Genomic DNA, 13356 nt, shown 5'->3' with positions numbered 1-13356 from the left:
CAGACATCCGGATTTCAACTCTACTCGTCACCCTGATCACTTTGGTATATATAACCCTATATCTGACTCTTTTAGTTTTAGGACTTACAAACAGCCGTGTGAACAAAACTATAATACTCTCTTTAGCAACTTTGTTGGGAGAGTATAAAAATTAACCAGATTCATTAAATAGAAAAAAAGTTATTTAATTTTTTTTGGTAGCGGCTTTCATCAGCCACCCTGTATATGTACACACATACATGCACTTCTGTATGTTTTTTATTGTATCTCTGCAATTAGACCCGAATGCAATTAAACGTCTAATATTTATTTCAGACAAATACGTACATATGTATGTATAAACAAATATTTTTAAAAGCTCACAAGCAGTAGTCATTTCGTTTATTTGCTTATAGAACAACAAATGCATCTGGATGTACATCCATACATATTTATATACTGCACACCGGCAACAGTATGATATTTATGGTTGTCTGGTAATACTTGCGAAAAAGTGTATTTATGTACATATATACATATACATATGTATAATCATCCGAATATGGTCCGTATGAGCTTTTAAGAACTTCTTAGAAATGATATAGCCAGACATTATGCAGTGCGGAAGCGTGTTAGCTACAGTTTCTTGGAATTAAGATTTTTGTTTAATACTCAGCTGTAGACATATGTATGTATGTATGTATGTAGGTTACACAAATCGTTCTAAATAAAATTACAAAGCGAGGATATCGCACGCTTTCATTCCAAACTAATACAACCTTTTGACTGGCTTTGAAACACATGCAGCAATTCGATATTAAACAGCAACAAAATTCTATGACCTACTTCTGAAAAAGAAGATAGCGTAATTACGAGCATAATTAATTTTCTCTTTATGTAAGACAATAATTTTTGCATTCTTGTAGCCTGAATGTTTGTAATGTTTGCAGAAAAGCTTTAATAGCTGACACGAAATATTACTCAACTACCGTTAAATTAGAACGAGGTATAAAAAACACATACTTATGCAAATTTAAGACGCCATTGTAAAGTAAATCGGACAGACGGAAATCAGAAAAATTAAATTAATTTAAAATTGCAAAGTTACTTAAACTAAACACAAATAAAGAAGGGCTAATTTCGGATGTTACCGAACATTTCGTACTCTTTCAACTTGCCCGGATCAAAAACAAGAAACACCCTCCAGATACATAAGGCTTGTAAGATATATGGAGTCTAGGGCACCCGATTTTATCTATATTAAGCACAAAGAGAGCACAATTTTATTAAAATAACTCACATACATAAGTATTTGTGATATAAAGTCGACTGGAAGTTCGAAAATCTATTTATTGTGTTTACGGGAAAAGAAATGATTGATTCGGTTCAACCCCTTTTTGACATACAGGCATACTATTATCCGAATTTATATAATATATCTCACAGACCGATATTTTCGATAAAAAGCTCGCTACTGGAGCTTTAATACACATATTCGGTATCTGGAGACCTGAATAGTTTAGGTCCGATTTGGACAGTTATTGGTCATACGTTTTCAATACGATATCCTTCTGTTGTTGGCATTAACATCCCCATGAAGCGAAAACTGAAGAATTTAACTCCTTCTCTTCCAAGGGGAGGTCATCGTCGGACTTCCTCAAGCTGTCAGCAACAATCTTTAAGGAAGATCTGGTTTCTTTGAATTTTTGATCAATCTTCAAAATAGAGAATACCCTAGCTATAAATATAGGCATACTGAACATTGCTGGTTTCCTTCTATATTCTTGATGTTCAGGCATTGTAGGTAAGGTATACTCTAAATCTCTTCATGAACTTTGATATTTAAGAGCGCCGATGTTGCTGAGCCGGTTGTGGGCTAACAATATTCTTGATATTCGTGTTCAGAGACTCATTTATTTCGACTTCTTCATCAAATGTCACTAGAAATATGCTGTGGGTGGTTTCTAGTGAACAGTTACTCATCTTTATCGTAGCCGTTATATCATTTATTATAATGACTCGTTTATTATTCCTAATGGTTCTAGGTGGCTGGGACGGGTACTGCAAAGCGCCGTGCCACCGTAGTGTAATTGTTGTACTCATGTCGTAAAAGGGTTATTCCTTGCAGAAAGCCTTTGTGAGTGTGTCGAAGCTATTTCCAATTGACAGGATTTTATCACTGCAATCTTCGACGTTATTGCCTTCAGCGAAATGGAGTATTTTGCCATTACGTTGGACAGGAACAGGAGTCATCTTTTTACAAACTAAGCTTGGTTCAGGATATTTAATTATAAAATGCACAAAATAATTTATAAATTATTAAATCGCTTATTGTATACGTGTAGAATGCTTACTTAATAATTTTTCAAAATTAAAATGTTAGTTGAAATCCCAATATAGCTCTTCCTTATTCCTTTTACTTTATTTTGAGATATGTACATGTTTTTAATAAATTAGTACTTCATAAAGTCTGAATTGGGTAGAAATTAGCTTTCGCGGTGTTCTCTATTAAATATCTGTTGTATTATTATAGACCGCTAAGCAAGACTAAGCTCAAAAAAAATCTTCGGGAAGCGGGCAATACCATATTTTAATTCAATTAGTTGTAGGCCTGCTGTATCACCCTTGTTTAATTTAAAGTTCTGAGGATATCCTTTAGACAGTTAATTATATTACTTTCCAATATAAAATTATCTTGTTCAATGAGAAAAGTGGCACATTGAAAATGGTCATAGCGCACTTTTGAAAGCAGATTTGAGTAGATCCAAATGTACAATTTGGCGAATCGAACGCAGCTACTCGCACGGGCTTGGTTACAACATGGGAATTAGTTTATTTGCAAATTTCTCTTTTATGAACCTGTAAGAGCTTAGCTTACTGTTTCTTCTATACTCCCCCTGCGGGCAGGGGGGAACCCTCCGGGTTCGAGGGGAAACCGAATATACCCGCGGCAAGGCATGCCTGTCGTAAGAGGCGACTATAAGACATTTAGCTTTAGAGACCATGTTTTGATGTCAATATGGTCTAAGTCAGATAAGTGCTATAATATTCAGCTGGAAGTCAAACTCTAAGCTTTATATTTATATCTCGAAATATAAGGCATTTGTCACAGCTACAAATGCAACCAGTCATTGAGTTTATACGGGAACTCAACTGGAAGTAGCAAATAGTTACAAAGTCAGACCAAAGACTATAACCTGGTACCACGGGGGCCGTTCCCACGACAGTCGGGTCTACGTAACCGGAACGGACCCGAATATTTATTCGGTCAAGGACTGTCAATTCGGCAGAACTCTGCCGCTACAACAAAAACAACAGGCCTTGGGGGTAACTCCAATCTGCTCATTGGGTTCGGCCCTTTGGGGAGATTCGTGGTGGCTGTGGTTTATACCTAAATGCAGGAAGGGCATTTTGTCCAATGTGGAGTCGCACTGCGGCCGGGTGCCGGACCCAAAGTAYGGCAGAGGTTTTAGATGGGCCTCGTACCCGACCAAGGTGACCAGGGTGTCCCTATCCACCAGAACCAATTGGAACCAAGGATTAAATGCAAAATGCATTTATGCTTTGGGGCGCTRATCAACGCATTGTATTGATCTACGTGCTTCTAGCAATAGAAAGCACTGTGGAGTTTAGTCTTTCATAGACAGGTATTCACGTTAAAACACATTGGCTCTCTGTTTCTTCTATACAAAAACTTGTATGACACATTGCCTGCTTAAAACTATCGCTTTAAAATTTCTCTGAATCCTAATTATGCATCAAATGAAATTGCTAGCAACTTACAATGAAACTCTTACTCATGGGTCTTGACATAACTGGCGGGAAAATCTAAACAAATATGTGATTCATTCCAATCTTAATAGCATAATAGTTTTTTTCTTTCTATTTTGTGCAATGGGATGTTTACGTCTTTTACTGCAATCGTTGTTAGTGTATAATATATTATTCGCATCTTTTTGTTGGCAAATGACGGTTAAATTTACATATTCATAGGAAACGTAAACGATTGCAAATACATTTACAACATAAGTTGAAATGTCAGCAATTAAAATGAATTCAAGTGAATTTACGCATACATACATATGAAAAGGTATGAATATGTATCCAGCACTTAGTTAGTTATATATATAATATATACACATGTACACACATATATGCTACTTTCTCCGTAAATCAAACCCCAACATACATAAGTTGGGTTTTATAGGGCGATTTCTAAAATAAATCTTCATCTAGCCGGTTTAGGGTTTTTATTTAAGTATATTTGGCACCATTTCGTATATAGAAGAGCATGAGTCGATTTTGTAACTTTTTCACCAAATTTTAATTGTTATTGTAATATTTATCTTTATATACTATATGCGTTATGATTATATATAGCATAAAATCGTAATTAAAAACGTAAATAGATATTTTACGGACAGTTTTTATCGCTTTAAAGAAATTTTTTGACAAAACTCGACTTTTTATATTAAAATAGGTGCCATCAACATTAAATTACTTTAAAAAAGTTTCAAACTCAGATATTTATTTACAGCAACAATTCTTTGGGGGTTGAGGTCAGGAGAAGTCAACTGAGCTTGTAGAAAGCGGTGGGTGCGTAAGCAACCCCAAATAATTTCTAAGGATGGTGACGGGTTGACAGTCCTTGACCTGAAAAAACTTCGTGTTCTACGAGCTTCATTGTTCTCGATGTGTACAAGGTTCCGAGTAAACAGGACCCTCAGGTACATAAAGCCTTGTAGATATATATGGGGTATAGGGTGAGTTTTCACCCGATTTTATTCTTCCTAAGCACAAATATGCACTTTTTATTAAGATAACTCACATATTGGCGGATATATGGGGTAAAAAGTCACCCGGAAGTTGGAAAATCCTTATATTACGTATACGGGGCTAGGGGAAGTATTTAGCCGATTCAACCAATTTTTGACACACAGACACACTATTATCAGGAAAACATTATCTATGAATTTCAAGTATAAATCTCATACATTGAACGATATTTGCGGCAAAAAGTCGACTATATGCTTGTAGTAGGTAGGGCCTAGGGTACTTTTTGTTTTATCTTGTTATATTAATTACTCCTTGATTTGTACATTCGAAAGGAAAGCATCAGATGGGATTTAAAATTGTGTTATATGGGAAATAAGGGTGACTGTAATCTAGTTCTTATAATATTTGCGCTAAGTGCATTTGGTTGCTGAAGTGGTTTGAGAGATATATACATTAAGTTTATCAGAGGGCGTCCACTTTTTCAATTTTTTTGGCCACAGGTGCCCCATGCTACTGTTATTATCTGCGACAAATTATAGTTTTATATCTTAATTTAGTGCTTAGTTATGGATCTTTATCGGTTTTCGGTTAATACCGCTCGAATCTACGGCCTTGTAAATTTTTTTTTGCCAAGAAGCGTGCGTTCTTTCTTTCATCAAGGTATTTGAAATTTTACTCAAGTTGAGCTTGCACGGGCAGACGGACTGACGGACGGACAGTAACCTGGATTTCAACTTATCTCTTCATCCTTATTATCTATACAAGTATATATATAGTATGTCAGGGATTAAGGGCTATATTCTTTTATAACATTTTTAAATTCCACTTGATTCGATCAGTTTCCATTACACAAATGAAGAAGCAAATAATATAACGGGATAAAGCTGGTTTTAGTGTGTGCCACCTTATGACCAAAAATTGTTCAAATTAAACAAAAACTGTTCAGGCCCCTTCTTCTTCTTCTTCTTCTTCTTTACTGGCGTAGACGCCGCTTACGCGATTATAGCGGAGTTAACAACAGCGCGCCAGTCGTTTCTTCTTTTCGCTAAGTGGCGCCAATTAGATATTCCAAGCGAAGCCAGGCCCTTCTCCATCTGTTCCTTCCCACGGAGTAGAGGTCTTCCCCTTCCTCTGCTTGCCCCCGCGGGCACAACATGACCTAGCCAGCGTAGCCGCTGTCTTTTAATTCGCTGAACTATGTCAATGTCGTCACATATCTCATACAGCTAATCGTTCCATCGGATGTGATATTCGCCGTGGGCGACGCGCAAAGGACCATACATCTATCGCAGTACCTTTCTCTCGAAAACCCGCAACGTCGACTCATCAGCTATTCGCATCGTCCATGTCTCCGCACCATATAGCAGGACGGGAATAATTAGTGGCTTATAGAGTTTGGATTTTGTTCATCGAGAAAGGACTGTACTTCCTAATTGTCTACTCAGTCCGAAGTAGCACTTGTTGGTAAAAGTTTTGCTGCGTTGTTTGTGGTGTTTATACTGGTTCCAAGATAGATTACCTACGACTTCAAAGTTATGACTGTCAACAATGACGTGAGAGCCAAGTCGCGGTGCGACGACTGTTTGTTTGATGACAGGAGATATTTCGACTTGCCCTCGTCCACTCCCAGGCACATTTGCTTTGCTTTCTTGATCAGTCCGGAAAAAGTTGTGTTGAGGCCAATATCAATATCATCGGCATATGCCAGCAGCTGTACCCTTATAAAAGATTGCTCGATTAAGTTCTGTAGCTCGAACTATTTTCTCCAAGAGCAAATTGGAGAAGTCGAACGACAGGTACTCCTCTTGTCTGAAATGGTTCGGAGAGGTCTTTCCCGATCCTGACGGAGCTTTTGGTGTTGCTCAACATCAGTTTACACAGGCGTATTAGTTTTGCGAAGATACCAAATTCAAACATCGCAGCATAAAGGCAGCTCCTTCTCGTGCTGTCGAAAGCAGCTTTGAAATCGACGAAGGTGTGGTGTGTGTCGATTCTCTTTTCACGAGTCTTTTCCAAGATTTGGCGCATGGTGAAAATCTGGTCGGTTGTTGATTTTCCAGATCAAAGCCACTTTGATAAAGTCTAATCAGTTTGTTGACGGTGGAGTTTAATCTTTCACACAATACGCTCGATAGAACTTTATACTAGGATAGTTAGCGCAGATTGTGTTGTTTACCATTTTGTAGATTGGGCAGAGCACACTTCAATTGCAATCGTTGAGCATGCTTTCGTTCGACCATATTTTACAAAGAAGCTGATGCATGGTATTTATCAGTTCTTCGAAGACAATCCATCGGCCCCCACCGCTTTGTTGTTCTTCAGACAGGTAATGGAACGGTGGCGTAATCCGTCATGGTCGAGCAATGGAACGGATCCAACTTCTCCTGGCGTTATGCTTTCACTGCTATTCAGCAGGCTGGAGAAATGTTCTCTCCATAATTTTAATATGGTAGGGGCATCGGTTACTAGATCACCTCTGAGGGTTCTACAAGAGTATGCTCCGGTCTTGACGTCTTGAAACCTTCTGTTAGTCTTCGCATTTCTCCGTAGATTTTTCTAGCATTACCACTGTTGGCCATCTTGTCAATCTCAAATGCGTCTCGCTTCCCTCTTAAATTCCATTTTATTATTTCCAGTATACAAATCAATAATTAATTAATATATCAGGACAAAGCTATGCATTCCTTTAAATTATGCCACCTTCTGACCAAAAATTGCCCAAATCAATTGCAATATGATCAGCAAGAAATGATCGGCTATATTCGAACTTTGCYYTTCTTAACTTTTTATAATTTGAATATTTATTTTCATGTTTATGAATTATTTTGTTTGCCTCGAAATATAAAAAAATATATTGTATAAAATATTTTTATTATTTTTATTTTTATTTTATTAAATCTTACATACGTATATAATCTTATATTGACTGATCGAACAGATTATATCATTATCATTATAATGTAAGCATATACTTATGTTTATGTAAGTTTTAGGCGAACCTCGTCTACTAATAATGAATACATAAGTGAACGGCTGATTTTTCATGTCAGAACTGCACTTGCTGGATTGACATTGTCAATCTATATCCGATCGCTATCGTGTATGTTTTGCTTCGTTCTAAGGCGGCTGGTCAATACTGATTTTTTGATTGACTCGACTCATTGACTAATTAATCGTGAGTATTCAAGCTTATTCATGCGCCTTAATCAATGCAGTAAAATCTTATAAAACGTTGATATAAATTGAGGTGCTGATAATTGTAATAAAGATAATGTTATTCGTGTTATAGCCAAAGTTCGATTGTACTTAACCGCCTCTATACCTGCTGGAGGTTGGTTGTTGCGAGGAGACCAGTATTGCACCTAGAAAATCTGTCTAAAAGTTTTATTGATATTCCAATATATAACGATAAAATTCCTGATTGTTTTTAGAAAAGTTGCTTCAGAGTATTATAGCTTTGTTCACCTAATGGTTGTACGTATCACCTAATACTAATCGAGGTAGATATTGGGGTATATATATAAATGATCAATATGACTAATATGAAAAGTTGAAATCCGGTTGACTGTCTGCCAGTCCGTGCAAGCTGCAGCTTGAGTAAAAAGTGAGATATATTGATGAAACTTGGTATGCAGATTCCTCAGTACAAAAACAAATTCGAGTGTGTAGATGGGCGCAATCGGACTACTGTCACGCCCATAAATCGCCATTAAACCTATAAAGTGTCATAACTAAATTAAGATATAAAACTGTAATTTGACACAGGCTTTCGCAGTAGCAAGGGGCATCTGTGGATAAAAACCCCGCTTACTCCCCATATAACGATACTGTTCAAAACTACGAAAAGCGCAATATATCAATAACTAAATGAGCAAAGGACACAAAAAGTAGCTGCCGGGATGGTATGACAAGGCTTTATAGGGACCGAGGTAAAAATTTTATGTTGGGCGTGGCAGCGCCTACTTTTTGGTGAAATCCTATATCTCGGGACTCCACTGAGCGATGTCGACAAAATTGATTGAACCAAGTCAATACTTCCCTTAGCCACCATATACCTTATATAAAGATTTTCGAACTTCAAGGTGAATMAATTTTAATAAAATAAAATAATGGTTTAGGAGAAGAAATTTGATCACATCGACCTGTTTGTTTTTGTTTTTAAAGTAATTTTTAATTAAAAAAAAAAAAATTAGTTTTTTGTTTACATACACACTTAAAAATATTATGAAATTCCGTAGAATAAATAAGAGAAAATACCACTCTCTCCTACAAGCACAAATAGCTACACACCTACATACATACTGTATTTATATATGAGGGCGTTTAAAAATACAACTTTTCTAATGCCGAAAGTCGCACCCAGCCCATTTCCTTGCATTACTTCAAACGTAAACAATTTGAGAGTCGCTGCGCAAAAGTGCATTCAAGGCTATTTTTATATAAATATCCATATATACACATATTGAAACATATAAACACTAGATACATACGTAGGAATTCTGTAGAAATTCATATTTTCAGCGATTAGCGCCAGCCATAAAAATAAGCAAACAGAGCGCCAAATACGTCGAGTGCAACTTTACTCTCAAAAGCTTTATGCACACTATACGGCTCAAACGCGTGCAATAATCAGCTGATTGGCTGCCATACAGCCATATGAGCGCGTCTATATGCATGACGTTCACATGTGCCTCCACTAACATTGGCACTGATTCTCTCTTAGCCGACCTTGGTTGTGGCGCTCAGAAAGTTCTGCTACTAGCATGAGTATATTTATTGCCGCCGCTAGAACTGACTTACGATTCAACACGTACATACATATGTAGTTATGTACATATGTATGTATCCATGCTCACAACGTATTTGTATGTGAAAGATTTTCAAAATGACATCAGACTACCTTCAATATTATGGCCACGCTGGTTAGAACTTCTGCTTGGAACATAGTTCAGTGCGCTTCCGAGTGTAGTGCCGGTTAGTTGTGCCGTACTTCGGCAGTTCGCTTATAAAATAGTTAAATAAAATACTTTTGTAGTGACTGAATATTTAAAAAGTGTTCATTCCAAAAACGTATACCAAAGTGTACAAACATATAATTACATATATAAGAAAATAGTACAATCGTTGTTTATTTATACTTTGAAGTAACTGGTTCATTGTTGGAAGCGTGCAATTTWTTCATTTCACGTCGCGAGACTGATTCATGTGCATTTCTTTTTTTTTTTCGTGAATTTCTTACACATCACACATACATACGCCAATATTGTGATTTTTTGCGCTTTGTCAGACTGACGTATTAATATTACCAAAACAAAGTACAAAGTAATAAATAAAAAACAAAACTGGTGTCGGTGACGCGCAATAATTGCTGAATTGGCTTGAATTGTAAATGGATATGGAATTTAAGTAGTGAATTTGCGAAATATTTTATATAGAGCAAATTAAAAAAAATATTTAATTGAGCAGAATTGACAGAAGTATTGGAAAACACAGAAAAAGGTAACTAGGATATGTACTACTGCAAAAGTTAGCATATGCATATGTATGTATATGGCACATGTATGCATACATTTGAAAGTTTGTTAAAAAAAGAATTAAAATTTATTAATTTTTTTTTTTTGATATTTGCGAATCCTAAAAGCGTTATATTCAATATTTTTCTTAAAGGTATACATGTGGATATACATATGCATGTTTTATATACATATATGTACAAATATGATAGACTTGTATTCGAAATTACTTAAATCACAAATTTTTGACAATTTTCGCATGAATAAAAAGTAATTTGAATAGTTTTGGAATGACCCTTTCAGTTTTTGAAATCATTTTATTCTAAAGGATGACTAAGGATATGTGGAACCAAAATAAGAAGCTTCCGCATTCTGCATTAATTTAAAATTTAAATTAGTGAGAGAATTTTCGCCGAGTGGACAAAAAAGCGGCTGCACCGAAGCTATAATATTCCTTACAAAATCACTTTTGGAAAGAATGGGTTTATCCTGCTTTTAATCGGTCAGTGTCAATCAGTGAACAATAATAAGTGCTAATTTTTATAAAGATATCTCGTAAAATACAAACGTTTTCCACATACTAGGACTGGATTTTGATTAGTTTGTATGGCAACAATGTGCTATAATGATGCGATCTGAAAAAAATACGTCGGATATTTTTTGTTTGCCTTAGATAATTTCCACGTGAACACATATTTGATACTTCACGTTTGTAGTGCAGCTATGCTATAGTGATCCAATATTAGTACTTCCAACAAACGAGCAGCTTCATGAAGAGAAAAAACGTGTATAAAATTTCAGATCGGTATCTTTATCAACAACAATCTTTAACAAAACTATTTAATTCATCTCTTATGCAAGGCTTATTTCTATCCATATGGAAAAAGTCATTTATAATTCCTTTACATAAGAGTGGATTTAGGTCATCTATTGAAAACTATAAAGGAATAGTAAAGTTGTCTGCAATACCTAAACTTTTTGAAGCAATTATGACAGACGACATAACCTTCCGGATCTCTCCACTAATTTCTTGTTCTCAGCACGGTTTTCGTAAAGGGAAATCTACAATAACTAATTTGCTTGAATTTGTATCACATGTATCAACGGGTTTTAGGGAGAATAAGAATACTGATGTTATATACACAGATTTTAGTAAAGCTTTTGAAAAAGTAAACCATTCAATTCTTTTGAATAAACTTGATTTTCTTGGTTTTCAACCAATATTTCTAAAATGGGTTGCTTCTTATCTCAGTAATAGAATTCAACAAGTCATATTTAACGATACTCTTTCCGACATAAYCAATGTTCCTTCAGGCGTTCCTCAAGGCAGCCATCTTGGTAGAATTATGTTCTTGTTGTTTATTAATGACATATCATCTGTTGTTAAGTTTTACTATATGCTCACGATGTAAAACTTTTTAAATCATTCACCTCAAATAGCGAAAGATGTCAGTTGCAAACAGACTTAAACAACCTAGTTTCTTGGTGTGATAGATATGACATGCCATTGAATCTTAAAAACTGTAAAACGATGTGTTTTTCACGTAGATCTGTAGACCCTACTACCTTCTTCATACGTAATACAAAGCTTTAGGTTGGAGCAAGTATGCAGTTTTGTTGACTTGGGAGTAATTATGGACCCCAAAATAAAATATTAATCTTCACACATCTTCCATGATTTTTAAAGCTAAAGGTGCTCTTAGTTATGTTAAACGTTGGTCTAAAGAATTTAGASATCCGCTTACCACAAAAATTCTTTTTACATCTTTGGCGAGGCGTATATTAGAGTATGCTTCCGTGGTATGGAACCCTTGTTATCAAGTTCATTCTGWGAAAATAGAGTCCGTTCAAAAACAATTTTTACTTTTTGYCTTAAATCATTTGCATTGGGATTCCAGTTTAAATCTTCCCCCTTACACTAACCGTTTAAAAACTTATAAATCTCCCGACACTCGCTAGTCGTAKGGAGATGCTTGGTATAATATTTCTTGTAAAACTCATGAATGGGTCAGTCTGTAGCCCATCTCTTTTATCTGATATTAATTTTAATGTTCTCGCTCGCTCTACCAGGCAGTTTAGACTCTTACTTTTAAAATTTTCTAGAACAAATTTTGAGCCGCATATGTCGTGAATTCAATTCTCATTCCAGCACATTTGATCTCTCAGACTCACTCTTTACCATTAAAAAAATTATTTTATCTACTCTTAACAAGTAACATTTAAAAATTATAAACTTTAATTTTAATTCTTAATTTTGGCTGTTGAAATTTTTGTTTCTGTAGCTGAGCAGCTTAAGATCACAACGCTTAAAACTCCCTTGCCTTTTATGACTCGTTCGCGGATTACGCCCCTCGCGTTGGTTGGGCGGGAGGAGGGTAATCGTTGGGTATTATTAAAACAGAAGGACATGGCTAATTTGACTCAGCTCATCATTTATGTGTATGTATATATATTTTCTATGGTCTTCGACGGTTCTTTGGATGTGTTCCAAACTTCGTGGCAAGCATGATATACCCCTTTTCAGGAGTAATGAAAATAATTGTTGTTTTCATTATAGGGAAACTAAAATAAACAACAATTTCTTTTAAACCCAACTTATGAAAACAGTTTATCTACAGAAGAATTTAAATTTGTAGTCTATAAATGCATTTAGTGCATATTTTTAGAATAGTATAGTATATAGGTTTATTTTATTTATTCGTTTTTTCTTCTTCACTCTAGACTAGTATAACTTTAGGCAAAATCTATTGAAATTTTTTTTAAACAGAATAGCTTTCCTAATATCCAATTATATCTACAAATAAATGTTAGTTCCGAGTTTCACTATACGTGACCTGGTCTACGGAAAGGGGGCAAGGGGGCTTAGGTGTCAAAAAATCAATTTTCTCTTTTTAGTTGATTCGGATTTAAGATGAGATGCTTTTTCACGTGATAGAATCCAAAAATTTCGCACGTTAGCTCTCTTTTCGTAGACCAGGTCACATATTGATATTCATTAATATAGGAGTGAAAATATTACTGACGTTCTTTCTTTGTATAAATGGTATGCAAGATTTTTGACTTTCTGTATGCTTGAGTCATCTAATAT

At 35.5% G+C, this 13356-nt stretch overlaps 1 protein-coding gene across 2 annotated transcripts in view; it reads left to right on the top strand.

Annotated features, from left to right (window-relative positions):
- LOC108968033 (ATP-binding cassette sub-family A member 3) overlaps positions 1-13356 on the top strand; it is a 44084-nt gene that overhangs the window by 7100 nt on the left and 23628 nt on the right. Inside the window, exon 1 of one of the 2 annotated variants that reach the window (XM_018931775.1) lies at positions 9692-10254. The exons of the other annotated variant lie outside the window; for it this stretch is intronic. The gene's annotated coding sequence lies outside the window, so the exon portion shown is untranslated. Of the gene's footprint in view, positions 1-9691; positions 10255-13356 lie in introns of those variants that run through there. 2 annotated transcript variants of the gene reach the window in all.

This window comes from Bactrocera latifrons, unplaced genomic scaffold (assembly GCF_001853355.1).
Source record: "Bactrocera latifrons isolate USDA-ARS-PBARC rearing strain unplaced genomic scaffold, ASM185335v1 scaffold_20, whole genome shotgun sequence".
In the NCBI taxonomy this organism is placed as follows: Eukaryota; Metazoa; Arthropoda; class Insecta; order Diptera; family Tephritidae; genus Bactrocera; species Bactrocera latifrons.
Note: the sequence above shows the minus strand (reverse complement) of the source record. Positions and strands in the feature narration are given on the sequence as shown.